The sequence below is a fragment of the Phascolarctos cinereus genome, unplaced genomic scaffold, assembly GCF_003287225.1.
Source record: "Phascolarctos cinereus isolate Bilbo 61053 unplaced genomic scaffold, phaCin_HiC Scaffold_726;HRSCAF=1367, whole genome shotgun sequence".
NCBI lineage: Eukaryota > Metazoa > Chordata > Mammalia > Diprotodontia > Phascolarctidae > Phascolarctos > Phascolarctos cinereus.
This window is the reverse complement of record NW_027556098.1, coordinates 131,137,757-131,144,170: the sequence shown is the minus strand read 5'-3', so window position 1 is coordinate 131,144,170 and position 6,414 is coordinate 131,137,757. Positions and strand designations below refer to the sequence as shown.

The following is a 6,414-nucleotide window of genomic DNA, read 5'->3' as shown; positions in this document are numbered from 1 at the left end:
TTGCTGGATCAAAGGGTCTACGCAGTTTTATAACTCTTTGGGCATAATTCTAGATTGTTCTCCAAAATGATTAGATCATTTCACAGTTCTACCAAGAGTATATCAATGTCCAAACTTTTCCACATCTCCTCCAACATCTGTCATTTTCCCCTTCTATCATTTTAGGCAGTTTGATAGGTATGAAATGATATCTCAAAGCTGTTTTAATTTGCATTTCTCTAATCAATAACAATTTAGAGCATTTTATATGAATATTTATGTTTTTTATTTCTTCATCAAAAAACTGCCTGTCCCTGTCCTTTGACCATTTATCAACCAGGGAATGATTAATATTCTTATAAATTCGACAAAATTCTCTATATTCTTGAGATCTGAGACCTTTATCTGGAAAACTGTCTACAAACTTTTCCCCAAATTTTCTGCTTTCCTTCTAATCTTGACTACATTAGTTTTATTTGTACAATACCTTTTTAATTTAATGTAATCAAAATTATTCATTTTACATCTCACAATACTCTCTCTTGTTTATTCATAAATTCTTCTCCTATGCATAAGTCTGATAGGTAATGTGTTTCATGTTCGTCTAGTTTTCTTAGGATATCTCCCTTTATATCTAGGTCATGTAACCATTTTGGCCTTATCTTATTAAGTGGTATAGGACATTGATCTATATACCCAGTTTCTGCCAGACTGCTTTCCAGTTTCCCTAATAATTTTTACCAAATATTGTATTCTTATACAAAAGCCTAAATCTTTACATTTGTCGAAAACAAGGTTACTATAATCATGTACTGCTGTGTACTGTACATCTACTCTGTTCCACTGATCCATATTTCTATTTCTCAGTCAGTACCAGATAGTTTTAATAATTACTGCCTTCTAATACAGTTTAAAATCTGATATTGCTAAGCCTTCTTCCTTTACATTTTTTCATTAATTCCTTTGATATTCTTGCCCTTTTGCTCCTCCAAATGAAATTTTTTTTCTAGCTGAATAAAATAAATTTTAGTAGTTTAATTGGGATGGCATTGAATAAGCAGATTAGTTTAGATAGAATTGTCACTTTTATTACATTGGCTCTGCCTACCCACGAACAATTAATATTTCTCCAATTATTTAAATCTGACTTTATTTGTATAAAAAGTGTTTTATAATTATATTATTTTAGTTCCTAGGTTGGAAGCAAAATTTAAACTCTGATCTTCTGACCCCAAGTCCAAGGCCCTCTTTAGTTGACCAACTACCCAAGAAACATTTCAGAACCCACTCCCCTCCATATATGAAATCCACCATTACAGCCTGCCTATTGGGAGGAAGGAAGGAAGGAAGGAAGGAAGGAAGGAAGGAAGGAAGGAAGGAAGGAAGGAAGGAAGGAAGGAAGGAAGGAAGGAAGGAAGGAAGGAAGGAAGGAAGGAAGGAAGGGAGGGAGGGAGGAAGAAGGAAGGAAGATAAAAAACACAAGCCACCTGTGAATTTGTGTATGAATTGATTTTAGAGTAGAGTTTTACTTTTTCATTAGGTAGGCAGGCAATTTGTAATCCCTGAAAAGTCATCCATTTAAAATCTGGAAGGCAGACAGATCCTCTGATCTTAATGTCACCATCCTTCTTTCATGTACTTGGCACATCTGCATTTCACAACATCACTACAGTCAGTATAAAGATATAGGAAAGAATCTCTGCCAGCTGTATCAGAGGAACTAGATGACTTAAGTTTAAACTTCTTCTGTAAGGACGAGTCAACTAAAGGGGGAAAAAAACACTCAGAGGAGAGGAAAGCTTTCTTATGGGTAGGCTGAAATAAGAAAATCTAGCCAAGGGGCAGCTAGGTTGCAAAGCCGATAGAGCACCGGCCCTGGAGTCAGGGGGACCTGAGTTCAAATCTGGACTCAGACACATAACACACATTAGCTGTGTGACCCTGGGCAAGTCATTTAACCCCATTGCCTAGCCAGAAAAAAAAAAGAAAGAAAAAAAGAAAATCTAACCAAAGGGAAATGAGAAAGCATACATAGGCACCATGTATTTGAACACTGAAGAGGTGTGTCAAGGGTGGGTGGGGGAGAGGCATCGTACTAAAGGCTTCCAATATTGGTTGCTGCATCACAAATTGATTTGTGACTTTCCATGACATAAGCAGACAGCCATTCATTCTTCCTTAATTTATATGACCTTTTGGTATGGCAAAAAATCCATAGATTAATTTAGATAGTATCTTCATTTTTATCATAATTTATTGTTGCTGTTCAGTTGCTTCAGTCACGTCTGACTCTTTGTCCATGTGGGGATTTCTTGACAAAGATACTGGAGTGGTTTGTCATTTCCTTCTCCAGCTTATTTTACAGATGAGGAAATTGAGGCAAACAGGGTTAAGTGACCTGCCCAGGGTCACATAGCATGAAAGTGAGGCTGGATTTGAACTTATGTTCTATCCATATTGTCCCTAGCCTCCCTATTTTATTGTAATAGTACAGCCCAACTATAGACACTGAATCTCTCTACAATTGTTTAATTCTTCTATTACTTCTGTTTACATTGCTCTGTAATTGCATGTACACAGTGCACATTCTCCTCAACCCCAAACCATTCCTGAACAGGGAATCTAGGAATGGTGAAGGTGAAGTGGAGAATGGAGTACAAAAGTTACCACATATCAATGGATAGCTACATGCACACGCAACTTGCAAATACAGAAAACTTCACAGACACGGCTTACCTGGACACCTTGGTGAAGTTTAATAAGTTGCCAATAATGTCCTTTACATCAGGTTTAGAAGAAAAAGAAAAAGATGGGTAAATGAGAGAATAGCATCTTTTCTGGGGTGGAAGTGGGGATTTTTTTTTGGTATATTTCTAAAAAAATTAAAGAATGAATGGCATTCAGATTTATATCTCCAAATTCCAGGAGAATTTGTTCCTTGGCCCATATATACTGCGCATTTTGTAGTTATTTTAAATGGAATTTCTCAATTTTTTCCTTATGATTTATTTCAGACTCAATTCATACATCCTATTTTTCTTTTGTTAATTTATTGATGTACAATTTTTTTCTGAAGTCTGCTTTCACTTCATCCCATAAAGTTTATATCATCTGTTGTTTTTCCACTTAATAAAAATATTTTGTTTCTTTTTGTTCTGTTCATCATTTAAGACATTGTTTAGTTTCCATTTAAGTTATTTATGTATTCCATTTTATTTATTTATTATTTATTCCATTTTATTTCCTTTACCTATTATGATTTTTATTGTATTACAGTATGTAACCTTAATAGGGTTCTGGTGACTGACCAAGTCTGTTTCCTGAGTATCAACCTAGAAGCACATCACTAGTAGGGTAGACACTTGGTTATTTTTTCTTTTAATTTCTGTGGCAAGTCATAAAATAAAGAAAAATGGCCTTCAGTCCTGCATGGTCCCTTTTACTTCTACAACAGCAGTGTCAGAATGGCAGGAAATGAGACAGAAGTTGCTAAGAGTCACAAAATTCTTATACTGTATAAACTTTCATTTAACTATTGGTATTCTAAACATGAGATCCTTCTCCAGTGACCAATGAATGCAAATACTGCTGGAAGAGCAAAATCACATCAATCTCAACATTCTTGCTATAAACAAAACCAGAAGAAGGACATTATATCAAACGCAAAGTAGATACAGGTACTCTCTGAAGAGACATTAAAATCCTGCAAGATTCCTTGCAAGACATAACAACAGAAATAACCTTCTCCTCAACATTCACTCTTCTAGGAGCTTTCATGACATACTCTCTTCTGCTTCTCCTCATACTGTCTCCTCCTCAGTCTCCTTTGCTAATTCACCATCCAGATCATCCCTTACTGGTGAGATTCTCCAAAGCTCTGTTCTAGGCCTCTCCTATTCTTTATCTCTCCACTTTCACCTTTGGTGACCTCATCAGCTTCCATGGGTCTAATTATCATCATACCAATGCCTCCCAGATCTATAACACATCCAGACCCAATGTCCCTCCTAAGCTTCATGAAGTCTTGTACCATCAATTAATTGCCTACTAGAAATTTCCAACTGAGTGTCCTGGATGTCTCAAACTCAACATGTCCAAAACAGAACTCAATATTCACCTTCCCCCAACTCCACCCTTTTTCCAAACTTCCCTATTTCTGCTGAGTGGCTCAGTGGATAGAGTACCAGACCTGGAATAAGGAAGACTCATCCCCCTGAGTTCAAATCTGACCTCAGACTAGCTGTGTGACTCTGGGCAAATCACTTAACCTCGTTTGACTCAGTTTTTCCATCTGTAAATTGAGCTGGAGAAGGACATAGCAAACCACTGTAGTATCTCTGGACACAACTGAACAACAAATTATTCTAGTCTCCCTTGACATTATCTTCAACTCTTCACTCTCCCTCGCCCCTACATATCCAATCAGTTGCCAAATATTGCTTTTTCTCTCAACTCACACAGTTAATGTCCTAGTTTAAGCCCTCATCACCTCGTCTATATTATTGTTAATGGCCTCCCAATTGTTCTCCCTGTCTTGGTGTTGCCCTATTTCCATCCATCCTTCGCAGTACTGCCAATGTGATTTTCCTTAAGCACAGCTCTGACCATGTCACTCTTTCACTCAATGAACTCCACTGGTTTCCTGTTTCCTCTAGAATAAAATGTAAACCCCTCTGTTTAGCTTTTAAAGCCCTTTATATCCTAACCCCAAACTATCTTTCTAGTCTCATTGGACACTACCACCCTTCTCATACTCTGAAATCCAGACAAACTGCATGTCTCTGTATTACATACACACACACACACACACACACACACACACACACACACACATACACATCTGGAAACTGCAGGTCTTCTTTAGTAACCCTAAGCTTCACGTGAAAATAAAAGCTGCCTTTTTTAATATCAATGTTCAACCAGTGTTATTATATGGCAACAAAACATACAATACAATAGTCTCCTAAGAATTAAAAATTAATATCACACAGAGGACAATGGAAAGGTACGTGATAGAGGGTGAACACACTGCAACATATAACCAATGAGGAACTTCCAGTGAAAAATAAGAATGAAAGATGGATCATCAAGGAATGTTATTATAGGAATGGAAGATGGGCTGGTCTTGTGGCAAGGATCAGAGTTGATAGGTAGACAGAGCGCCCTGCTTTAGGAGAAAGTGAAGGCCTCCACATATTGGGTAGACCCCATGGCCTTATAGCAGGACATGGACAAGAATGGGTAAACATGGATGAGTTGTGATTTGCATCATTGGAGTCAACTTCCAAATCAATGTGATTTCAGTATGGTTGGTAAAACATGTTTATTGTTTCTGCTATGTATATGAGTTCTTTATAACCTAGTAAATGAATTTTTACAAAGGTACTATGTGATACTAAAAAATAGATACTCTTTAATAATATGTATGATAATTGCCAGAGGGCTTATGAAATGTAGTTTTTCTAATATTCTGTTCCAGTCTGTGATTTCTTTCTTATTTAATACTATTAAATCTATCTAGTTCTGGAAGAGAAATAGTTAACCAACAATTAGGTTTACTATCAAGATTTTTTTTCCTGGGACAGCTAGGTGGCTCAGTGGATAAAGCACCAGCCCTGGATTCAGGAGGACCTGAGTTCAAATGCGGCCTCAGACACATAACACTTACAAGCTGTGTGACCCTAGGCAAGTTACTTAACCCCATTGCCTAGCCAAAAAAAATTTTTTTTTCCTAATGGTAGTACGTGTGATATAGTGAACAGAAAATTGGTTTTGGAATCATGAAGACCTGGGTGTGAATCACACCTGACACTTGATAATTGTGTGACTCTGGACTGCTGCACTGGGTCGGTTTCCTCATCTGTAACATAGGGTTGTTGTTATTCAGTTGTTTCAGTCATGTCCAACTCTTCATGACCCCATTTGGGGTTTTCTTGGAAAAGATACTACAGCGGTTTGCCATTTCCTTCTCCAGCTCATTTTACAGATGAGGAAAGTGAGGCAAACAGAGTTAAGTGACTTGCCCAGGTCATGCAGCTAGTAAGTAAGTGTCTAAGGCCACATTTGAACTCATGAAGACAAATCTTCCTTGACTCCGGGTCAGCAAGCACTCCATCCACTGTGCCACCTAGCTGCCCCTAACACGGGGTTATAAGATAATAATAGCACCTAGCTCACAAGATTGTCATGAGGATTAAATGAAATAATACATGTAAAGTACTTTATAAACTTTTAAGTGCTACCTACAAGTCAGCTATTATTATTTCATTCAGCTTTTCCTTTAAATATTTAGGTGTTTAGCCTATTCAATTCAGTGCATGCCTCAGACACTTATTAGCTCTGTGACCCTGGGCAAGTTAACCCCATTTGTCTCAGTTTCCTCATCTGTAAAATGAGTTGAAGGCAATGGCGAGAAAACTCCAAATGGGATCACAA

General features: G+C 37.3%; 1 pseudogene; it reads left to right on the top strand.

The window, feature by feature from the left end:
• The first annotated feature begins 2,549 nt into the window (after nt 1-2,549).
• Nucleotides 2,550-2,808, top strand: LOC110194692 (small nuclear ribonucleoprotein F pseudogene; annotated as a pseudogene).
• Nucleotides 2,809-6,414: the final 3,606 nt, after the last annotated feature.